Genomic DNA, 23,329 nt, shown 5'->3' with positions numbered 1-23,329 from the left:
GGCTGCCTCTGCTCACCAGGGAGGCCACATGATCCGTCCTTTGTGACCTAGTTCCTCTTCACATACATCTTTATTACATCACAGCACGAACATGTCCTCCGGCCCACGAGGCTCCAGCAGGTCACTTCTGAGTCTGTCACCTGCTGCTGCCTGGCCAGGATCTGGGGCAGGGCAGGCCCACGGAAATCTGGTGGCCTCCATGAATGACACTAAGAAGACTCTGCCCCACCATACAACTGGGGAAGTACTGCACATAATCTAAGATACGTCCAGTTTGTCCAGTAACAAGCATGGTTCCCCTCAGTTCTTCTTGGATATTACAAATACATTTCAATTCTATAAGAACTTAAGCAGTTATTTCTGCTCACTAACCCATATGAGGAAATTATAAAAATGGGGGCTTTGGAATACTGAAATAAATGACCTGGAACCTACAGAATTTGGAATAAAATAGTAATTCCTGGATCCAGTGCAAACAAGTCCAGAACTGAAGGGCCTTAATGCTTTAACCATTTCTTTCTTTCTTTTTTTAAATGTTTTATTATTTGTCAGAGTGGGGGAGGGGCAGAGAGAGAGAGAGAGAGAGAGACAGAGAGACAGAGAGACAGAGAGACAGACAGAATCCAAAGCAGGCTCCAGGCTCTGAGCTGTCAGCACACAGCCCGACGCCACCCAGGGCTTGAACTCACAGACCTTGAGATCGTGACCTGATCCGAAGTCAGCCGCTTAACCGACTAAGCCACCCAGGTGCCCCCAATACTTTAACAGTTTCAACAGAACCAGAATATATTTTTATTCTTGTTCACACACATTTATTTTACACTGCTAATGGTACATTATGTAATTTCATAGCCAATGCTTTTCAAGATCTAGCAATATATTTACCTAAATCATGCTTTATAAATCAAAAAAATCAAATTAGTGAAAATATATTTCTTCTTCTTCTTCTTCTTCTTCTTCTTCTTCTTCTTCTTCTTCTTTTTTACTACCTTCCCTTTAAGGGCTAACACTACAGTTCACTAATAAGTAGCAGAGTGAACACTCTGTTTCCCTCAGTTCCTCAGAGTATTTTAAGTTCATTTATTTTGAGAGAGCATGAAGGGGAGAGGGACAGAGAAAATCCCAAGCAGGCTCTGCACTGTCAGCACCGAGCCCAACGCAGGGCTTGAACCCACGAACTGTGACATCATGACCTGAGCCAAGGTCGGACGCTTAACTGACTGAGCCACCCAGGGGCCCTTTACCAGGGTATTTTTATTCCTTATCCCTCCACCCCTGCCTGCGCAGCCCATGGTATGTTCTCAGTACCACGGGGCAGTGAATGTTTACATCATCTCTTGCTCCTGGAAGACAGAACCCTGGCCAGAGCGGGGACCAGCATGGCACCCCCACCACGGCACAGGGCAGCCCCGTCAGCATGCACTCACAAAAGCTCGGCTTGCGCTCATTTGCTCTGAAAAGCAGAGTCTCTGATGAACATGTTGTCAGGATGAACAATGGAATGACACTATTTTGGGACACTTTTTGAATTACCCAGACTTTTCAGCTCACGAGTAAGATCAACATGGTGGGGTGGGGGAGGAGAGGCAGAATGGCACACTTAGGAGTCTGAACGCTTAAGTGTAAAAGCTAAGCCCTCCCAGATAACCTACCCCAAAGTCACTAAACGCTACCTCCGTTTTTAAGCTCTGTTCTGTAATCTTTAGTAAACCCTATCTTTTCTAATCTTAGCAAACTTCATTTTCCCTAATCTCTAATTATCCAATCCAAGCTAATTTCATTATAATCATGACAGATTTAAAAGCTTTCAAGCCAAATGAAACTGGCATTGACCTGGATAGTGCAGGCTTCCCTAGAGCATCACCTAAGATTAAAGCTGAGAAGGCTGCCGTTCGTTATTTTAGCAAGATCTCCTTCACTTACGGAAACTGAACACCTCCAACACAAATATCGTAGCATACTGATCCTACAAGCACTGTTTTGTTTACATTTTCACATCTCTGAAATCACAACATATCTTACAATTGACAGCATGTCACAATCCAACAGGTAGTATTTTTTTCTCTCTTAATAGTAAGTGTAAGACAGAGATGAAACCCAACAGGATTAGGGAACCTAAAGAAAACAAGTGCAGGAAAAAAGAAAAGAAGTTAAGGTTTATCCTTCCTAAAAAATGAATATGCTGAAGATAAAAGATTTGGTTAACTACATTAGAAAAACACGCCAAGATCTGTACCGCGAGCTGTCACAAATAGAGCACGTGACGACAAGACGCCCACCTCAAACCATTCCAGACAAGTCACAGCCACAGACCCTGCTGGCCCTGCTCCCCGTCCTCAGTCACCCCCAAATGTCCGCCTCCTCCTGGAAGTTTTCCTGACACCGGTGTTCACCCTTCCTGACCCAACCTGAGATCCGGCCTCCTGTTCCACTTTCCTGTGGCAGACTGTGGCTGCTTGCGGTGCAATCAACATTCCTACATGAAGTAGTGGATGTTTTCTTGCTTACATCCTCTAGCAGAACAGTATAGTGACTCACGGGAATGAGTTATATAACCCATTATCAGGCTCTGAAATCGTCTAAGTTTGTCTCAAGCTGTGTGTGTATTTATTTTTTTTTAAATCTAAACATCCCAAAACCACTATAAGGCTGCTGAACTCAGAGCCTGAGTACAATGCTGGACACACAAATGGTGCTCAGTAAAGGAAGGCAGACCAGCAAGCAGTCTGGTCTAACTGCATAACCCTATGAACTAACTTGGAAGGTCACTTTATCCTTACTTTCAAGAACATTTGAGCTACATAAAGAAAATCAACTAATCGCTAATAACCACTGATTTACATATCTACACATATCCTTTAAAATGTTTACAAATTTGGTATTTAAAGGATGTTCTTGGGGTGCCTGGGTGGCTCAGCTAGTTAGGCGTCCAACTTCAGCTCAGGTCATGATCTCACGGTTCGTGGTTTGGAATCTCTGTGCTGACAGTGCAGAGCTTGCTGGGGATTTTCTCTCTCTCCATCTCTCTCTCTGCCCCTCCCCCACACATGCGCATGCGCTTTCTCTCAAAATGAAATAAACTTAAAAAATAAAAATACAACAAAATATTAACCACAGATTTACATGATCCCACAATTCCACTCCTACTTACCCAAGAGAGTAAAAATACATGTCCATACAAAGTCCTGTATGTAAATGCTCATAGCAGCATTATTCATAACAGCCAAGATGAGGAAGCAACCCAGATGTCCATCAACCAATAAATGGATAAATAAAATGTGACCTATCACGCAATGGAATATTATTCAGCCATAAAAAGAAACAAAGTGCTGGGGCACCTGCTGGCTCAGACGGTAGAGCATGCGACTCTTGATGTCAGGGTCGTGCTCATAAGGAAACTTGAAATAAGCCAAATTCTGTCATTGGCTCTACCGCTGACTTTGCTGTGCCTGCCTGGGGAAGCACCCCCTCCCGTCGCCACAGGTCATGGCTTCTCGTCGGCAGCTCAGCAGGTAACGTGGATAGGACAACGCTTTAGGACAACGCTTCTCCGAGTTTGCTGGGCCTCACCCCCTCAGGTGAAACATCAGATCCCTTAGCTCACCAACCTCACCTACTTCCATTTTCTAGTGGAAACGGAACTCAGGGACAACAAAGATAACTGAGGAGAAATAAAACAATAAAAGCTATACCACACTGCAGGTACTGGTAATAAATAACTCACCTGGCAGCTTATAAATAAGTAGCTCATAAAAGCCATAAAAAGCAACAGCTGGAGTGCAGGCAAAGAAACATCAACAGACCCTTTCAAGTTTTCTAGTGGGCTGTGTGCCCCAACACGAGAGTCAACATTAGCTCCCTTCTGACCCTAGCATGTTGTAACACTGTTCACCGATTCACCAATTTAAAATCTTAGAAACATCAGGGCTGTAAGGAAAACTAAGTCTAAGACATCGCCCTGTATGCCTCATCCCACTTCCCTAAACCAACCTCTCAAAGACTGAAACACATGCCAGGAAGCCCTTGCCCACTCACACAGAGCAAGGAGCATAAAGTAAGACGAACCTGGCAGGTACCCTAGCCTCCCTTCTCTCTCATGCTCCACAGACACGTTAGTAATACTGCTGACCCTAATTTCAAAGTACACCCAGAATGTGACTTCTCTTTTCCATTGCTGCTACCCTGGCCCAAACCATCACTACCACTCAGCTGGACATTTGCAAGAGCAACTTAATTGGTCCAGTTTTCATTCCTGCCCTTCAGGTATTATCACTTCGCTCAATTCGCTCAAGTAGTTTCCTACCTCTCTCAGAATAAATTCCAAAGTCCTAAGTACCATCTGTAAGGTCCTACATGATCTGCATCTCTCTCTCTCTCTCTCTCTCTCTCTCTCTCTCTCTCACACACACACACACACACACACACACACACACACACACACACACAATCATCTTGATCTTTCCTCTTACCGCACACCGCCCTTCACTTCCCTGCCCCAGCCACAATGAAAGAACACATTTTCACTGTTCTTCCAACAGAGCAAGCCAACTTCTGCCTCAGGGCCTTTGCACTGGCTGCTCTCTACCTAGACCACTCTTGCCCCAGCTACTAATATGACTGTATTATTCTCTCCTTTCAGACCTCTGCCCCAGTGTCACCTTATCGGAGGAGCTTTCCCTCATCGAACTATAATCCTTTTATCATACTGCTTTTTCTTTTCTTCTTAGCACTCACCACCACCACCTAATCTAGGTTATGTATTTATGTCTATCCTCGTTCTCCTCTCATTGGAACACAAGCTCCCTGAGAACAGGAATTTTAGTTCACTGCTATATCACCAGTGCTTGCAATAGTGCCCAGAACATAGTAGGCACTCAATAAACCTCTCCAGTTATATATCATTTTTTCTCTTTTAAGTTTATTTTTGAGAGAGAGAGAGAGAGAGAGACAGAGAGACAGTGAGCACACACACACACACAGACACACACACACAAGCTGGGAGGAGCAGAGAAAGGGAGAGGGAAGAGAGAGAATCCCAAGCAGGCTCCACGCTGTCAGTGCAGAGCCTGACACAGGGCTTAGACCCAGACTATGACATCATGACCCGAACTGAAATCAAGAGTTGGACGTTTAATCGACTGAGCCACCCAGGTGCCCCAAAATTTTTTTTCAATAGGTTGAGTTAGAAAGGGTAGGCACACACCTTCTCCTCTTCAAGGTCTCTATAGAAAAAGACTGCCAGTATTTTATCCCTCTAATCAGTAAGTTAGTCCACATCAAAGAAAAAAAAATCTTTGAAAAATGAAAGTCAGGAGCCCATTACACACACACACACACAAACACACACACGCGTTAACACTGGGCAGATTTCACTCACACCCAGAGACGGTATGGCCGTCCCTTGTTAAAGCCTTCCCTCCTCCCACAAGGTGGCACTGCAGGGCATCAGGGAGTGAGTGTTCCCTGCCCCGCTCAAGTAGGGGAGGAGTAAGATTAACTACAAAGAAAACAGAGGAATAGTTTAATAGTAATAGTTCAATTTCCAAAATTGGGATTTGCATTATTTTGGAATAAAACAGAACTGGCCTTTGGAGAGCGACGGGATTTTTTCCTAAGAAATGAGAAGTGCAAACCTGCAGGGCTGCATCTTTAACCCTCATGAGGGAGCAGATACATTTAGATATCTGAGTAGTTGATCTCACAGTTTGTGAGTTCGAGCCCCGCGTCGGGCTCTGTGCTGACAGCTTAGAGCCTGGAGCCTGCTTCAAATTCTATGTCTCCCTCTCTCTCTGTTCCTCCCCCGCTCATGCTCTGTCTCTCTCTCCTTCAAAAATAAATAAAAACATTAAAAAAAATTTTTTTAAATATCTGAGTAGCATCTATTCAAAGTTAAATGTCCATTAAACTAGATCCTCAATAACCATATCAATTGTTTAGTTCAAATCACTGTTTTTATTTGCTTCAATAATTAAACATTTAAAAAGTATACATTCTAACATACAAAAATTCCCTCTCACCAATTTGAGTAGATAAAATCTGGGTTATACCTTATCGCTGGGAATACAAAACATACACCTTAGCTTCCCTTCACCTTATTAATGTCCTATTTAAAAGCATATGCAGGGGCGCCTGGGTGGCGCAGTCGGTTAAGCGTCCGACTTCAGCCAGGTCACGATCTCACGGTCCGTGAGTTCGAGCCCCGCGTCGGGCTCTGGGCTGATGGCTCAGAGCCTGGAGCCTGTTTCCGATGCTGTGTCTCCCTCTCTCTCTGCCCCTCCCCCGTTCATGCTCTGTCTCTCTCTGTCCCAAAAATAAATAAACGTTGAAAAAAAAAAAATTTAAAAGCATATGCATATAAAGGAAACCTGTGTAAAACCGTGCAGAAATGCAAAATTCACAAAACTTTCCATAATGCTTTAGATATGTCATTACTATCAGGTGTGGAGGTGATGCAGCTGACCAAACTGAATCTAGTCACTAAAACTTAAAGAATCTTCCACAATAGGGGCGCCTGGGGGGCTCAGTCGGTTAAGCGTCCAACTTTTGGTTTCAGCTCAGGTCATGATCTCACAGCTCCTGACTTCGAGCCCTGCACTGGGTTCCACGATGGTGCAGAGCCTACTTGGGATTCTCTCTCTCCCTCTCCCTGTACTCCTCCCCTGCTTGCTCTCTCTCTCAAAATAAAGAAAAACACTGAAAAAACCCCAGAATCTTCTACAATAGATAAAGGGCAGTATCAACTCTGAACTCCTGTTGATCTGCGTCAGGAATCACTGCCTGGTATGACAGCTGCTTTACTGACACCGTCCAAGTGGACCACACCGGGAAAGCAGAACAAACATAGATTTTCAAACCACAGGCGGTGACCTACCAGTGGGCTATAAAATCAATTAGTGCCTCAAGGGCCAGTTTTAGATTTTAATGGAATAGAACATAAAAATATAAAATAGTGTTAAGAGAACAAAAAGACAAACCACAGACTGGGAGGAAATATTTACAAAATATATATCTGATAATGGACTTACATCCTATAAATATACAAAGAACTCTTAAAATAAGCAAACCAATCAAAATATGGACAAAAGATTCCAGAAGATCAAATAAGACATACAGATGGCAAACAAGCAGACAAGATGCTCAACCTCACAGATCACCAGGGAGTTGCAAATTAAAACAACAGCGACACCACACACCTATGAGAATGGCCAAAACCCAGAACACAGACACCACCAAATGCTGGTAAAGATGCAGAACAAAGAGAGCTTGCTGGTGGAAATGCAAGATGGCACGGCCACCCTTTGGAGGGCTGCCTGGCAGTTTCTTACAAAACTAAACATACCCTGACCATATGATTCAGCAACGGAGCTGCTTGATATTTACCCAAATGAGTTTGAAACTTACATGCAAAAGCCTACACAGGAATGTTTACAGCAGCTTCATCCAAAACTTGGGAGCCACCAAGGATGTCCTTCAGGAGGTGAATGGATAAACAGACAGTGGTCCATCCAGACAATGGAATAGTATTCAGCGATAAAAAGTGACAGCTGCCAAGTCACAAAAAGACACAGGAATTTTTTAAGATTTGAGACACCGAGGGATCTTAAATGCATACTACTAAGCGAAAGACACCTATCTGAAAAGGCTACACAATGTATGATCCCAACTAAATGACATTCTGGAAAAGGAAAAAACTGTGGAGATGGTAGAAAGATGAGTGGTTGCCGGGGGTTCGGGGGACATACCCATATTCTATATGATACTGTAATAGTGGATAAATAACATTACACATTTGTCAAAACCCACGGACCTGTACAATATAAAGAGGGCACCCCTGGGTAAATTATGGCCTTTAGTTGAATAATTTATCAACATTAGTTCACCAATTATAATAAATGTAGCACACTAAAGCAAGATGTTAATGACAGGGGAAACGGTTGGGGCTCAATTTTTTCTATAAACCTAAAACCGGTCTAAAACAATAAAGCTTATTAACTCAAAATAAAAAATGAAACACTACACTACACATGGTAAGGGTAAGTGTGGTCCCTTGAAATTCCAACTACATATATTTATACAGAGAGATGCATGTGTGTGTCACCCTGGGTCACCCTGTAAAAGGTACTTCCTAGTGTGGGTCACGGTCTAAGTGGTTTAAAAGACACTGCTTCTCAGGGCCTCATGAAACCCAACGAAATGAAAATTCACTGCACTGCCGCCACTGTTTATCAGTGCTTATTATTAGGCACTGATACACACACCACACATTTCTCAATTCCCACAGCAGCTCTGCAGGACAAACAGCACCCTTCATTTCACAGAGTAGAGAAAGGAGGCGTGCAGAGGTTCAATTACCTGTCCAAGGTCACTGAGCTCATTAATACCAGAGCAGGATGCAACCCCAGTCTGACTCCCAAGCTCTGCTCTGAATCACTAACCTGCTTGAAGCACTAAAGAGCAAACGTTTTAGGGCACCTGGGTGGCTCAGTCGGTTAAGCATTCGACTTCGGCTCGGGTCATGATCTCGCGGTTCACAAGTTTGAGCCCCGCGTCAGGCTCTGTGCTGACAGCTTGGAACCTGGAGCCTGCTTCAGATTCTGTGTCTCCCTCTCTCTCTGCCCCTCCCCTGCTTGTACTCTATCTCTGTCTTCCCAAAATAAATAAATGTGAAATAAAGAACAAATTTTTTAATAAATAGCTTTCTTACTTATACTCCCTATTATTTAATAACTTCTCAATGAACTAAGTTTAATCTAGTGTTTATATTTGAAACTGTCTGAAATGCAAAGTTAATCATTATACAAGGGAACCAAAACAAAGAAACGTGTATTTTTTCTAATTAATCAACTTAACTGTAAAGATTATCTGGCTAAAACCATATAAATGTTCTAATTAAATTTTCTTGACCTTTCAAAAATGTATGTATACCCCAAATCCTCAGAATAAGACTTCGTCTGTCTATATATTCCTTTGTAAAATTCAAGAAAATATATTCCTATACGTACTTTTTAAAACTTATCTACCTACTACTAGGTATACAGCTAAGAGAATTAAAAGCATGTCTTACACAGAAATTCGAGCAGAAATGTTCACAGCAGCATTATTCATAATAGCTAAAAAGTGTAAACAGCCCAACTGATGAATGGATAAACCAATGTGATGTATTTCTAGAATGAAATATTACTTGGCCTTAAGAAGGAGCTACAACACAGATGGACTTTAAAAAGATGATGCCTGGGCTCGGAAATCTGAAGCAGCCAGATACAAAAGTCACATAGAGGATTCCATTTACATGAGACGACCAGACTAGGCAAACCTGTAGAGACAGAAAATGCAGCAATCTGACTGCCGGGGGTTGGGGGCAGGAGAAATGGGGAGTGACTGCTAAAGGCTACACAGCTTCCTTTTGGAGTGACAATATTCTAAAATTAGACATGGTGATGGCTACCCAATGCTGTGAATATATTAAAACCACTGAACTGTACACTTTAAAAGTGTGAATTTTATGGTATGTGAATTATATATTAGGATAGTTGTCCCTTAAGAAAAAAAAATTTCTAGCTATGCCAACTATCTAACCTGTATAATCTATACAATCAGTAAAATATTTTTCCCAACGGAAATAACATTAAATATACATGTTATCGCCTTGTATAGGTTTCTTTTATCAAATAATAAACATTTAGAGTTGTACAAATTCTGTTTTTTCATGTCTGTTAATATCAAAAGTACTAATTCTTTTGTCAGTAGGAAAAAAAACTTAAAACAAAGATATTTAGCAAAATAATGTCTCTGAAGAGCACTTTAATATAATCACGTGTATAGACATACCATAGTCAATTCTACTCATCTCATGACACAAAATCAGAATAGTTTGCAAAAGAAATGCAAGTCCAGTAACACTCCTATCTTTCTCCAACCGGTTGGCCATTTTCTCTTTCAGATTTGAGCCAGCTCTTGAATACCACGATCCCACTCTGAGTTTGCTTATAATGCTCTCAATTACCACGCTTGAAACGTTTCTCATCTTTAGAAAACTACGCAAAAGTGAAGTGTGGAAAACAAAAGTCCCACTGCCTAGAGCTTATCTGTGCCATTGACAAAGGAAAAATGCTCAAACAGATGTCCCTTGGGCCTTGTGGAATCTAAATCCAGGCACTAATGACATGAGCCATGATAAGACGTCCTAATGAAACAAGACAGACCACCCTTGTTACAGCAGAGTGATATGGTAGATAACGTTTCATCTAATTCGGTGAGTTCCGTGGAAGACAAGTTCAGTGTTAGCATTGTTCAATAACAACTGTACCAGGATCTAGAAATCACTATGAAAATGAAAAATAAACATTAATTTACCAATCTCCACACAAAACAGTCATAAAAAAAAGACTGCCTAAGCATTCTGAATGACTTTAAAAAGTGAAACCTCCACATTTTATATTTTCACAATAAATGCCTTCTTGCTAATATTTTATGCTAGCAAAACTTCTTGTTGGAGTGGCATACATACAGAGCTACAAATTTCTTTTTTTCAAATTGTTATTGACATATTTTAAAGTTTATCTAATCTCTACACACAACGTGGGGTTCAAACTCACGACCCCAAATCAAGAGTTACATGGTCTTCTGACTGACCCGGCTGGCACCACCTTTTGGACTTTTATTCTATAACCTCAATTTTTTTAAGTTTTATTAAGTATTTTTAAGATTTTAGAGTGCGTGTGAGGGGCGCCTGGGTGGCGCAGTCGGTTAAGCGTCCGACTTCAGCCAGGTCACGATCTCGCGGTCCGTGAGTTCGAGCCCCGCGTCGGGCTCTGGGCTGATGGCTCGGAGCCTGGAGCCTGCTTCCGATTCTGTGTCTCCCTCTCTCTCCGCCCCTCCCCCGTTCATGCTCTGTCTCTCTCTGTCCCAAAAATAAATAAACGTTGAAAGAAAAAAAAAATTAAAAAAAAAAAAAGATTTTAGAGTGCGTGTGAACAGGAGAGGGACGGGGAGGGGGAGGGAGAGAGAGAGGGAGGGAGAGATGGGAAGTGACACAGGGAGGGAGAGAGACAGAGAGAGAGAGGGAGGGAGGGAGGGAGGGAGGGAAGGAGGGAGAGGGAGAGGGAGAAGGGAGGGAGAGGGAGAAGGGAGGGAGAGGGGGAGAGGGAGAAGGGAGGGAGAGGGGAGAGGGAGAAGGGAGGCAGAGGGGGAGAGGGAGAAGGGAGGGAGAGGGGGAGAGGGAGAAGGGAGGGAGAGAGGGGGAGAGGGAGAAGGGAGGGAGAGGGGGAGAGGGAGAAGGGAGAGAGGGAGAGGGAGAGAGGAGGAGAGGGAGAGAGGAGAGGGAGAGGGGAGGAGAGGGAGAGGGGAGGAGAGGGAGAGGGGAGGGGAGGAGAGGGAGAGGGGAGGGGAGGAGAGGGAGAGGGGAGGGGAGGAGAGGGAGAGGGGAGGGGAGGAGAGGGAGAGAAGGAGAGGGGGAGAGGGGGAGAGGGGGAGAGGGAGGGGGAGAGAAGATCCACACTCAGTGTGGAGCCCGACACAGGGCTCGATCTCATGACCCTGGGATCATGACCTAAGCCGAAATCAAGAGTCAGATCCTCAATCAACTGAACCACTCAGGCACCCCTTTTTTAAGTTTTACTAAAGCCAGATGATTTTTTTTTTTTTTAATGTAAGCTCTATACCCAACATGGGACTTGAACTCATGACCTTAAGAGTCACACGTTCAACCGACTAAGCCAGCCAGGAGCTCCCATACTGACATGCTTTAGATGTTCAAAATGAGAATGACATTTATAAGACCCTTAACATGAAAGGACTTTAACAATTTATTGATAATAAGAATACCTATTATTTCCATGCTTACGATGTTCATGGACAGGCCCTTTGTTTACCTATATTATATCACGTGGTTCTCCCAAAAGGCCGAGCGAGCAAGTTGCTAAGATGATCCGGTCACTGTAGATAGACTGAAGGGTTGCCCAAGGACACATAACTAAAAAGTGCCAGGACGTCTGACCCAAGAGCATCTGACTCCAAAGCTTAAGTTTCTATTCGAATAGTTCAAGGACAAAACAGTGCTAAAATTCACTAACGCTTAAAAAAAAAAAACCCACACAACTATTCAAGTTCTTCATCTTGATGAAAGTGTAAGAATCCATTTTTATCCAAGAGTTATCAGATGAGAACATAAACTCCAACCACTTTTCACAAGGGAAGAACTGACTTCATATAATGTACAAGTACCTTTGAACAGAACACTGCAGGTATGAATTTAAGAGTGAACTGTAGAGATTCATTACAAGACCCAAGATGGGTGTACTCAGCAGCCTACACAGCCTCCAGGCAGAAACGATCTCACTAAAGAAAGGCTGAGAGGAAAAGTCTGAAGCCTTCCCACTCATTACGAATTCACCTCTTCTAGGGACCTGGCCTGGGCTCATAAAGATGTGGATTCATGAAGATTCACGTGAGGTTTGGTTCTGCTCAGATACAGAAGCTGGGGTCTGCCCAAGAACCTTTACAAAACATGCGTACAATCTGCAAAATTTCAGCACCATTCCTTTTGAAGACAGAATTACGTATTCCATCATTTATTAAAACGGTAGGCTGCATATGAGTTTTATTATTACACGGCCATAATTTTTTATCTTTCTAAATAATAACTTATGGGGCACCTGGGTAGCTTAGTCAGGCATCTGACTTCAGCTCAGGTCATGACCTCACAGTTTGTGGGTTCAAGCCCCGTGTCGGGCTCTGTGCTGACAGCTTGGAGCCTGGAGCCTGTTTCAGATTCTGTGTCTCCCTCTCCCTCTCTGCCCCTCCCCGGCTTGCACTCTGTCTCTGTCTCTCAAAAATAAACAAACATTGAAAAAATTTAAATAAACAAACAAACAAAAACCTATGTGAATCACCTTATTTCTGAATGTTAGTATTGTCAGGAAGTTATGCATTTTCAAAAAGCGGAAAGAATGAGCATTCTCTCAGCACCTCCTAGACAATGATACACCAATCATGACAGTCCTCATGGTAACCTCAGGGCCCCCAACTGCGATGCCTTTTAGATGGCAATTCTCTCCACTCCTCTCTGGGGCTCACACTTGGGCAAGTTTCCAGGGTCATGGTTATTCTACATGCCCACCTCTCTTGCCATTGCCGGCTCAATGAAGGAAAACACAACCAAAAGTGCTTTTTTTATTCCACAAGTATTTACCGAGTGCCTACTTTGTGCTGGAGATTCAGCACTGACAAAGCAGACAGGGCTCCTGCTTGCAGGGATCGGATTATAGTCTGGGGAAAAAGACAAAAAAATAAGTAGACAAAAAATATAGTAGGGTGGGCGGTGATACACCCTACGAAGAAAAACAAGACAGGCACAGGGGACAGGGAAGAGGACAATTTTAATTTCAAATAAGGTGTCCGAAAAGGCCTCACTGAAGAAAGTGAGAGAGCAAGCCTGCAGAAAGCTTGCAGGAAGAGCACTGGAGCAAGTGTCTAAGTCCCGAGGCAGAAAGAATGCTTGGTAGGATTCGGAGTCAGCCTGGCCGAGCACACAGATCAGGGGGAGGAGTAGGGAGGACAGGTAAACTACTAACTAGGCTTGGCTCAGAGAGCTCGGAAGCCCTTGGGGGGCTGTGAGCTAAGGAAGAAGCGGCACGTTTTACCATGACGACTTGCAGGCTCACTCTGGCTGCTTTGTTGACAACTGACTGAGGGAGGGGAAAGAGCACAGAAATGAGAAGGCCCCTCGGGAAGCTAATATAAGAATCCAGGAGGAGAATCCAGGAGGAGAGTCCAGGAGGAGAATCCAGGAGGAGAGTCCAGGAGGAGAGTCCAGGAGGAGAATCCAGGAGGAGAATCCAGGAGGGAGCACAAACTAGAAGCTGAGTAGGCTGCGGAGGTGGCTCTGATGAGCGTGTAGACAAAACGGATGTGGCCTGGAAGAGAGAGAGGCTGTGCCTCGGAGAGGCGGCCGGCTATGCCTGGGCCAGTTCAGTTGCCCAGCTCTTCCATCAGCGTCCATGCAGAAAGGCCCTCCTTTTCCAAGATGTTTCTTTAGAAAGCAGAAGTTGGTTTTTGCCACTTGAAGCCAAAATGACCTTAATTACTAAAATAATTACCATTTTACAAAGGAGAAACCTGAGGTTCTTGCACTCAAGGCTCAGCATGCATCAGCTAGTAAACAAAACAAAACAAAACAAAACAAAACAAAACAAAACAAAACCAAGGGGCGCCTGCCTGGGTGGCTCAGTTGGTTAAGCATCTGACTCTGATTTCAGCTCAGGTCATGATCTCGTGTTCATGAGATCGTGCCCTATGTCGGACTCCATATTAACAACTAGAGACTGCTTGTGATAGTCTCTCTTTCTCAAAATAAATAAACAAACATTTTAAAAAATCAAGTGTTAGTTCTAGATTTGGTGAAGTGTCATCTGGAAATCAACTATTCAGAAGAAAGGAAGGAAGGAAGGAAGGAAGGAAGGAAGGAAAGAAAAAAAAAGGTTTAGCACTCATCCAAGGCACCACAGTTACCAGGGAGCTGAGCCCACCTATGAACCCCAGTTTGACTAACCCCAAATCCTGTGCTTGCTTCCTCACCAAACACTGCCTCCCAGGCCCCAACGGGTCCTCCACCTGCGAGCTACTAAAACAAAAACAACAGCGGAGGTGCGGAGGGAGCAAAGGTCAGCGAGAACACCTGCTTCAGGCCCAACACTTTACGAGGCCGAAGTAGGGACTGTCCAGCCATGGAGATGTCCTCTCCTCTCGCTCCACCCCACAGGGTCAAGAACCTCAGGCAACTCGGTTTGGCAAACACAGGCAAGTCCCAGCTCTGTACCAAGTTGAAAGCTCTGGTTGTTTCTATCCAAACAGGAGAGAAAATGGAGTTCAGGTTGGCAGATCATCTTTCCTTTGTTCGTACTGTCTTCCCACACCACCACAAAACAGTTTTCTTTCCCCTCTGATCTCAAAAGTAGTTAATGTATTATTGTTGGCTGAGCACTCAGGATGTTCTCACAAGAATCCATATTTTAACACGAAAATAAAATACTGTGCTCCCTAAGGTCATATTCATACTATTCCTATTAAAAGCACATATTTTAAGCTACAAATTTGAGATGACAGTACATAAGGGCCTCATTTTTTTCAATAGTCCCTAAAGTTGTTGGAGGAAAAAGATAAAAAATTTTTTGACAAGTTGAGTTATTTTAGATTAAGTGATCACTTGCTTCTTAAAACTCTCGTAAGTGTTAAATTAAAAGGGACAGGCTGAGGGATGCCCGGGGGGCTCGGCTGGCTGAGCACCCGACTCCAGCTCAGGTTACGAGCTTGCTTTGGACCCGGTGTCTCCCTCTCTTTCTGCCTTCCCCTGCTCATGCTATGTCTCTCTCAAAAATAACTAACATTAAAAAAAATTTTTAAAGGGACATGCTGAGAGTTTCAAAATTAAGCGATCATAAAGATTAGTCATCAAACCTCAGAGCCAGAAGGAACCTACTCCAACCACCACTCTTTCCCCCATTTTACAGATGAGGAAGCAGAAGCCCAGAGAAGGAAATAATCTGTCAAGGCTCATAAATCTTATGAACAAAAACAAAACCAAGACTGAAATCAGGTCTCTTGATTCCCAGCCCAGCAGGCTGACTCCCTCTCAGCAGTTTCTTTCATTACATTGTTTACATAATATTAAATGAGAAAGTCTGTAAAATCTCTAGTAAGAAGCCTGACATACAATATTCTCTCAAATCTAATTTCCTCCCTCTCTTATTTAAATACATGATAACAATTTTGGGCACTGAAAAGTTAGAAAAACCCCCAGGACTTTAAAAATTATAGAAATGAAATGAAAGTAAGTCACAAAAGAGAACCATGAAACAAAATTGACACAGGAACACCTCATCAAATACAAATTATAAAGGGTAGCTGATCATAAAATAAACCTATTAATATGCTTTGAAAATACTTTAAGAGGGCCTCCCTAAATATCAATGGGATACTGGAAAAATGTAAGCTAAGTGACATGGTTTTATAAAAAAAAAAAATAATAATAAGTCCAAGGCATTTGATTAGGATATAATTGAGGAAACCATATAATTAAGAACCGAACACGGCCACTTTGAGTGAAAAAAGCAGCTAATGAGACAGACTTCCAGGACAACAGGCAAAACCCAAGACCCTTCCGTTTCACATCTGGATGAATGGGCACCCAACATAAGTCATTCCTAAGAAAAAGGACACTGTTTCATATACAACAAACTCCCAAGAGACAAGAACCACAAAGCATCAAATCTTTTCCATTTTTTTAACGTTTATTTATTTTTGAGAGACAGAGACAGAGCATGAGTGGGGAAGGGACAGAGGGAGAGGGAGACACAGAATCCGAAGCAGGCTCCAGGCTCTGAACTGTCAGCACAGAGCCCGACGCGGGGCTCGAACTCATGAACTGCGAGATCATGACCTGAGCCAAAGTTGGACGCTCAACCGTCTGAGCCACCCAGGAGCCCCACGAATCAAATCTTTTAAAATCAGGTCTAAAAAGAAAACAAACACTCACAGATCTTTTTCCCTATGAAGATTCATTCCAACTATCACCTTACCAGCAGATGAAAAGGTCAATCTAATAAGATGACCCACCAATCCTACCTCAAAAAAAAAAGTATTGTCCGATTCTTCATCCAATAGGAACAAGGAAAAGAACCATTTATGACATGCAAGTGAAAGAGGCAGGAGCAGATGAAGCAGGACAGAAGACGTTGACAGGGTCACCTGGGTGGCTCAGTGGGTTAAGCATCTGACTCGGATTTTGGCTCAGGTCATGATTTATGCTCAGCATAGAGCCCGCTTGGGATTCTCTCTCTCCCTCTTTCTCTCTGCCCCTCCCCTGCTCATGTGTGCACTCTCTCTCTCAAAATAAATAAATAAACTTCAAAAAAAGGGGAGAGGGTTGATAGTTTGCTCAAGGTCAACCCAGGGATGACTCCAAAAGCCTCCTATACCACACTGCCCATCCATGAAAGTCCCAGGTTTCTCTTGGGAAAGGCATCACGACTTGGCAGGCCACATCTCCCTGTCTTCAAGATGGTGCACACACAACAATAATACATTAACTACTTTGCACACAAGATGGTTTATTCTCGAGAGAGAGTGAGAACCGGGATGGAGTGGTGGTCACGTGCACCTGGCACACTGAGCCCAGTTATAGGTTTGTCTGTTTCACCCAAGGTCAGCAAAAGGTCGTGGACCATGAAGACTCTGGTGCCCAGATCTGGGCTCCAAGGATAACCAAGATCCCACTCTGACGAATCAACTGGAAATTCACACCATAGGATCCAACATTAACCTTCAAGGGTTCTGTGGTCTTCTTGCTCCTTAGCTACCACGTCCAGCAGTAACAGTAATGGTACCTACTTACTGACACTATGTGTTAGACCTCGTGCATTCTCCACACATAATATCATTCAATCCTGCCAGAAATCCTGGGAAGAAGGTCATTGTTCTTTTTTAACTATTATTAGCTTTATTATTTTTGGGTGGCAAATTAACATGTAAGTTTTGAGAGTCTAACAATGGAGGAAACAAAAAATAGCTCCCCCAGGGGCACCTGCGTGGCTAAGTCGGTTAAGTGTCCAACTTCAGCTCAGGTCATGATCTCGACATTCTGGAGTTCGAGCCCCACATCGGATTCTGTGCTGACAGCTCAGAGCCTGGAGCCTGTTTCAGATTCGGCGTCTCCCTCTCTCTCTCTGCCCCTCCCCCGCTAGCAATCTGTCTCTCAAAAATAAACATTAAAAAATTTTAATAAAAGAATAGTCCCCACCAATGACCCACACTTGAAACAGGTGGTATATATCCTTTCAGATGTTTTCTACTTCTATTTTTACACTAAGACTACAATAAGTAGGACGGTTTCCCAGCCAACACTGTATTTTGGGCATTTTTCCATGAGAATACACATAGTTCTAGTTCACTCTTTTTAAGGCTATATATCATTTCCTCTATATGGCTATACCATCATTTATTTAGAGACAAGCACTGTTCCCTTCATTTTAAGGATGAGTAGATAAGCTCCAACAGGTTATGTAACTCGTCTAAGGTCGCACAGCTAGTAAGTGGCAGGGTCAGGGCTGACACCAGCCCTGCTTCCAAAGTCTGCATACTCAAGCACTCCTGCCCTAAGTGTCCCTGCTCTGCAAGCTTCTGTCAACTAGACTATGAACCCCTTGAGGACAGCAAATGAGTACTGTCAAGTACCCAGTGCCTAGCACTGTGCTGGCACATAATAAAAGCCAATAAATATGTGTTGTCATAATTATCTGCTGAATATCATTTGTTTTACGCTATGTTTACCTCCCTTGCTAGGCCACTCATATCCTTCATAACGTTCTGGTGCACAGTGGGGCACAGCCGTATCTGTTGAAAGTACAGACCCAACACCCAGCAGAGAAGCGCCTCCCACTTTCGGCCTATGTCACTGGGCTTCTCTTGATCTCACGATTCATGTGCAACTCAGGCTCAGAGCCTACTTGCTTCTCCGGGAGCTTCCCTAACAGAGGCCTTTCACATGGAGACCCCTCTGGCTCAGCTCTAATACAACATCACAAGAAGTCAGCAATAGACAGGATCTTAGCAGTTATTTGCCTGACCCCTTCTTACTCTGTAGTAATAGAGATCATAAACCATGGTTTTATGACAAACTAATAAGGATTCCACCCATGAGAAATTGAAAATTTCGAAACAAAAGTATAAGGCACTTGAATGTAGATTATGCTAGGTACTACCTGGGGAGGGGGACAAGATATGAAAGCAGTGAGATTCTGCAAAGATCTCCAAGTCGATCTGATTCCTGAGAACACTAGAACCCTGAGTTTGTAGTCTTGTCCTGCAGGACTCCATGGCCGTGCAGAATTCTGACCTTGGTAATCTCTAGCACCAGATTTCTCCTCTATTAGCCAATACCTCATAAACTGCTAGAAACAGGTTCTTCTATTGTATCATTACCCATAAAACTTCAGTTTAAAAGACTTTAATAACAGTCTTTGCATAACAAAAAAGCTGGAAAGTAATCACAAAAGTTCATTTTTCCATTAAATACAGTCATAGAACTTAGCTACTTTTACTTTACTACCAAAAGCATGAGCAGCTACTATCATTACTATAAAAATGTCCCATTTTCCCCTCCCAGTTACCCCATATGAGCCTTACAATCTAGTTACCAGCAACTCTCCAAAAGGACTATCAGAAACCAAATGGACCAGAAGGCATTTTCTATTAATACTGATATTTGAGGATTTGTCCGATTCTGGAGGCAAATCATGTAAGATTAAAATTAGGCCCTCAGGTTGGTTTGATTTATGGTAAAACACTGCAGCAGAAAGAGGCGCAACAAGCCAAACCCCATATTGTGAAGCGGGGGGTCTCTCTGTACAGAACATAAACTGGACACACAGAATCAGTCATTCATTCATTTAGGAAACTGTTACAGAGCCCAACCTGGCCCCGGGCCAGCCTCAGGGTACACACAGTCAACACCTCCCTTGTCAAAGAACTTGGAGCGGAGACAGAGAAGGGACAGCAGGACACTACAGTGGGAAACTGCAGAGAGCCACGAGAGCCCCCAGAAGGGCTGCCTGACCCAGATGCCAGCCTCAGGAAGTACTTCCCAGAGGAAGCACCTTGTAGGCTGCGACCACAGGAGCTAGCTGGAGAGGAGTGGAGCGTGGGTACAGGAGCCAGGGGGTGGGCAGATTATGTCCTACTAGAGACAGTCTGTTTAACTGTTCCAAAGACCGCACAGGAGGGTAGGATGTCGGTCAACGCAAATGAAACAGCTGGGATTAAATAAACCACTATTAGGCACTGTTTTCTCCTATGCGAAGAACTCGACATTTAAGTACCCACGCCATAATCTGGTAATGTTTCCAGCCGTGCCTTACTCTAAAAGGTGATAAAGGACCTTCTCTTAAGTGTCTTCCACTTCCCAAACAGTGATCTTTTCATATTTTGGTATTTCTTTTGTTGCTCTTCTACTCTATTTACAGATAACAGTAATAAGGCAAAACTCTCAAAATAATCCAATGTTACAAAAGACCAATGGAAAAAATTAGAACTAGGTAGTCTCCCCAGACATAGTAGGGCTGATGAAGTATTTCTGAGTTTAACTGTAACAGTACTAAAATCAACCTTTCACATTTTCTTAATTTTAATTATAATCCTAAATTCTTTAATTATTAATTATACTATTTCTTTGGTTGTTAAGCAGCCTCAACGTTGCAGCAAACAGGAAAGTTACTCAAAGACATCAATGAAAAAGCATCCTCACCAAATTACAATTAACATTTTTTTTCTTCATGGTGAAAACTTTTTAAATGCCCATCTGAAATTAAGCAGTCTCCAAAGCAAGAATGTCTTTAAAATGTAGTGAATGAAAATCATTGAACATTTTGGAGATAATAAACATTTGGGGAATAACAGCACGTATCTGTAGTGTTTAGTATAGAGCAGGCACTGTCATAGGTTCTTTTCATATAACAACCCTTTAATGCTCACAAAATCCGATGAGGTAGGTACTACCGTGCCTTCAATTTTACAGATGAGGACACTGAGACACAGACAGATTAAGTAACTCAACCAAGATCAAATAGGTAGGAAATGAGACAGCTGAAATTCAAACCCAGACAGCCTACTCCTAAGTCCACGTTCTTTACTACATTGCATTGCCTTTCAGTACTTTTTAAAATATAAAAAAAATTAGTAAATAAAAATTACTATAGGAGCATCTGGGTGGCTCAGTTGGTTAAGTGTCTGACTTTGGCTCAGGTCACGATCTCACAGTCCAGGAGTTTGAGCCCCGCATCGGGCTCTGTGCTGACACGCTCTAAAATGAATAAACGTTAAAAAAATTTTTTTAATTACTATAATGAAAATACAAGTCATCTATAATCCTTGAGGAATTTTTTTGAATGATAGCATTCTCTGAGGGTCTAATCCCTTTGAGCCAAAACCTGAAACTGTGCTGTCCATGAAATGGCCACTGGCCACACACAGCTAGTGAGAACATGAAAAGTGGCTAGTCTGAAATGAAATGGGCTGGATGCGTAAAATATGTTTTTTTTTTAATTTTTTTCTTAATGTTTATTTATTTTTGAGAGACAGAGCGTGAGCAGGGGAGGGGCAGAGAGAGAGGGAGACACAGAATCCAAAGCAAGCTCCAGGCTCTGAGCTGTCAGCACAGAGCCCAAAGCGGGGCTCAAACCTACTGACCTGTGAGATCATGACCTGAGCTAAAGTCGGACGCTTAACCAACTGAGCCACCCAGACGACCCTGTGTAAAATATGTTCTGAATTTGAGAGGCTTAGTATGAAAACAGGATGTGAAGATTCTCACAAACAAGGTTTTGACATATCATTAAGTTTCTTGACACTTTTCTCATCTACAATGTATCCAGCCACTGTCTACATCGCTGATATTATTTACTCTTTTCTCGATGACTCAGTCATCATCAGGAACTTTAACTACCACCTGTGTGTAATCTGTAATCTGTAATTGTGTTATCTTTGGTGTTGACTGAGGTCAGGCTGCCCACCCTCAGACCACAACCTTAGGTTGTGCTCAAAGTGTGTCTAGGGTTTCCAGCAGTCTGTCTGCCCGCAGCTGCACCCCTCTAGCAACCTCAGATACAGTGTCTGAAGACTGAGGAGCCAGGTAAATCAGAGGCGTGCGATGCGTAAGAGGAAGAGTGAGGTAAGGCCTGAGGAGGGTCTCCCACACGCTGGCTTCAGTGCTAGATTCTTCGACGACTATTTTGACCGCTCAGAGGCCCTCCTCTGCTTCAACTACTTAACAGACTCCTCCCACAGACTCCAGACACGTAGTACCACCTTTATTTTTCTTTAATGTGTTTATTTTTGAGACAGAGCGTGAGCGGGGGAGAGGCAAAGAGAGAGAGAGAGAGACACAGAATCCGAAGAAGGCTCCAGGCTCCGAGCCGTCAGCACAGAGCCCGACGCGGGGCTCGAACCCACGAACCGCGAGATCGTGACCTGAGCCAAAGTTGGACACCTAACCGACTGAGCCACCCGGGCGCCCCAGTACCGACTTTAATTTAAATTGGAGCACTTCACAACTCAGCTTAAAATCCTGCAACAGTAGTTGCAGCTTGAGAAGGTGAGTAAATCCCAGAGAGGGACGGTGGTGCTGGTTGCACAGTGTGAGGGGACTGACGCCACAGGACTGTACGCTTAAACACGGTTAACGCGGAAACTTTCATGTCACGTGTATTTTACAATTAAAAATAGAAACCTTCAACGGTTTCATATCTTTCTTAGGATCAAGCTCACACTCTTACGCAGGTCATACACGCTCCTCCGAATCTGATCTGTCCCCACCCTTTAGCCTCCCTGGCTTCATCCAGCCTCATGCTCCAGGCCATCTCCCTGAGCACAGCACACGGATTCAGATCCCAATATCTTGGACGCGTTAAACCCGCTCGCTACCTAAGAGCCTTTCCCCATCACCTCTGCCCCTCTCCTTCATCCTTGGAAACGCTACTCAAATGTCACCTCCTCACTGAAAATTCCCCTGACATTCCAAGGTTGAGAAGTCTCCTCTTGTCACTGTGCTCTGCTCGTACCTTGTACTCTGCCACTCTTCCCATTTTTATCTTTTCGGAAGGGCATTTTTGTTTACTTGGCCGTTCCCCACTGTGGGCTCACGGAGAGCGGGGACTGCCCGGCCTGGCACAGAGCCAGCATATAAGCACTGTGCCCCAAATGCTTGTTGAGGCCATTCAGTAAACAAGTACTTGCTGAACGCCTGTCGGAGGTAGGCAACGTCCCAGGCACTCGGGGATACCACAGTGGGAAGTGGAAACAAAAGGCTGCTCTCCCGGAGCTTCCGCAAATAAATGCCAGGTGGGCACCAGTACCATGAAGAGAAGCAAAGCACCGTAAGGGGACTGCAAGGGGCATTTCAGACAGGGTGGCCTGGAAAGTGCCATCTAAGTAGAGACCAGCAAGGAGGGGGCAACTTCTCAGCTCACTGATGGAACACTGAGTGAAATGAATCCTATTCTGGTTCTAAACTGTGGTCCGGAAAACAGAAGGTACTGGAAAGAGAAGGTCAACTTTAACTTCCAAGAAAAGCAAACCATTCATCCCCCCTCTGTTCTATCAACTTGATAGATTTTGCCACTACTATTTGTTCTCTCGGCGCGCAGGACACAGGCAGTCCACCTCAGTGCGAGGAAGTGCACCGAGGATCCTTTTCGGAGTCCCGTCCGCCAAGAGGCCTCACGGCTGCTAGAGAAATCTGAAGAACGTTTACTGAGTACTTGTTCTGTATATTAACAGAATG

General features: G+C 43.6%; 1 protein-coding gene across 1 annotated transcript in view; it reads right to left on the bottom strand.

Moving 5' to 3' along the window:
* The window catches only part of PPP1R13B (protein phosphatase 1 regulatory subunit 13B), a 66,522-nt gene extending 59,031 nt beyond the window's left edge, over positions 1-7,491 (bottom strand). Inside the window, exon 1 of the mRNA XM_047079989.1 lies at positions 7,402-7,491. The gene's annotated coding sequence lies outside the window, so the exon portion shown is untranslated. The remainder of the gene's footprint in view (positions 1-7,401) is intronic.
* Between the last annotated feature and the right edge of the window lie 15,838 nt (positions 7,492-23,329).

The sequence above is a fragment of the Lynx rufus genome, unplaced genomic scaffold (assembly GCF_022079265.1).
Source record: "Lynx rufus isolate CCGP_SWC_20201006 ecotype Redwood Valley unplaced genomic scaffold, mLynRuf1.p SCAF_17, whole genome shotgun sequence".
In the NCBI taxonomy this organism is placed as follows: domain Eukaryota; kingdom Metazoa; phylum Chordata; class Mammalia; order Carnivora; family Felidae; genus Lynx; species Lynx rufus.
The sequence above is the reverse complement of the archived record's forward strand: the minus strand, read 5'-3'. Positions and strand labels throughout refer to the sequence as shown.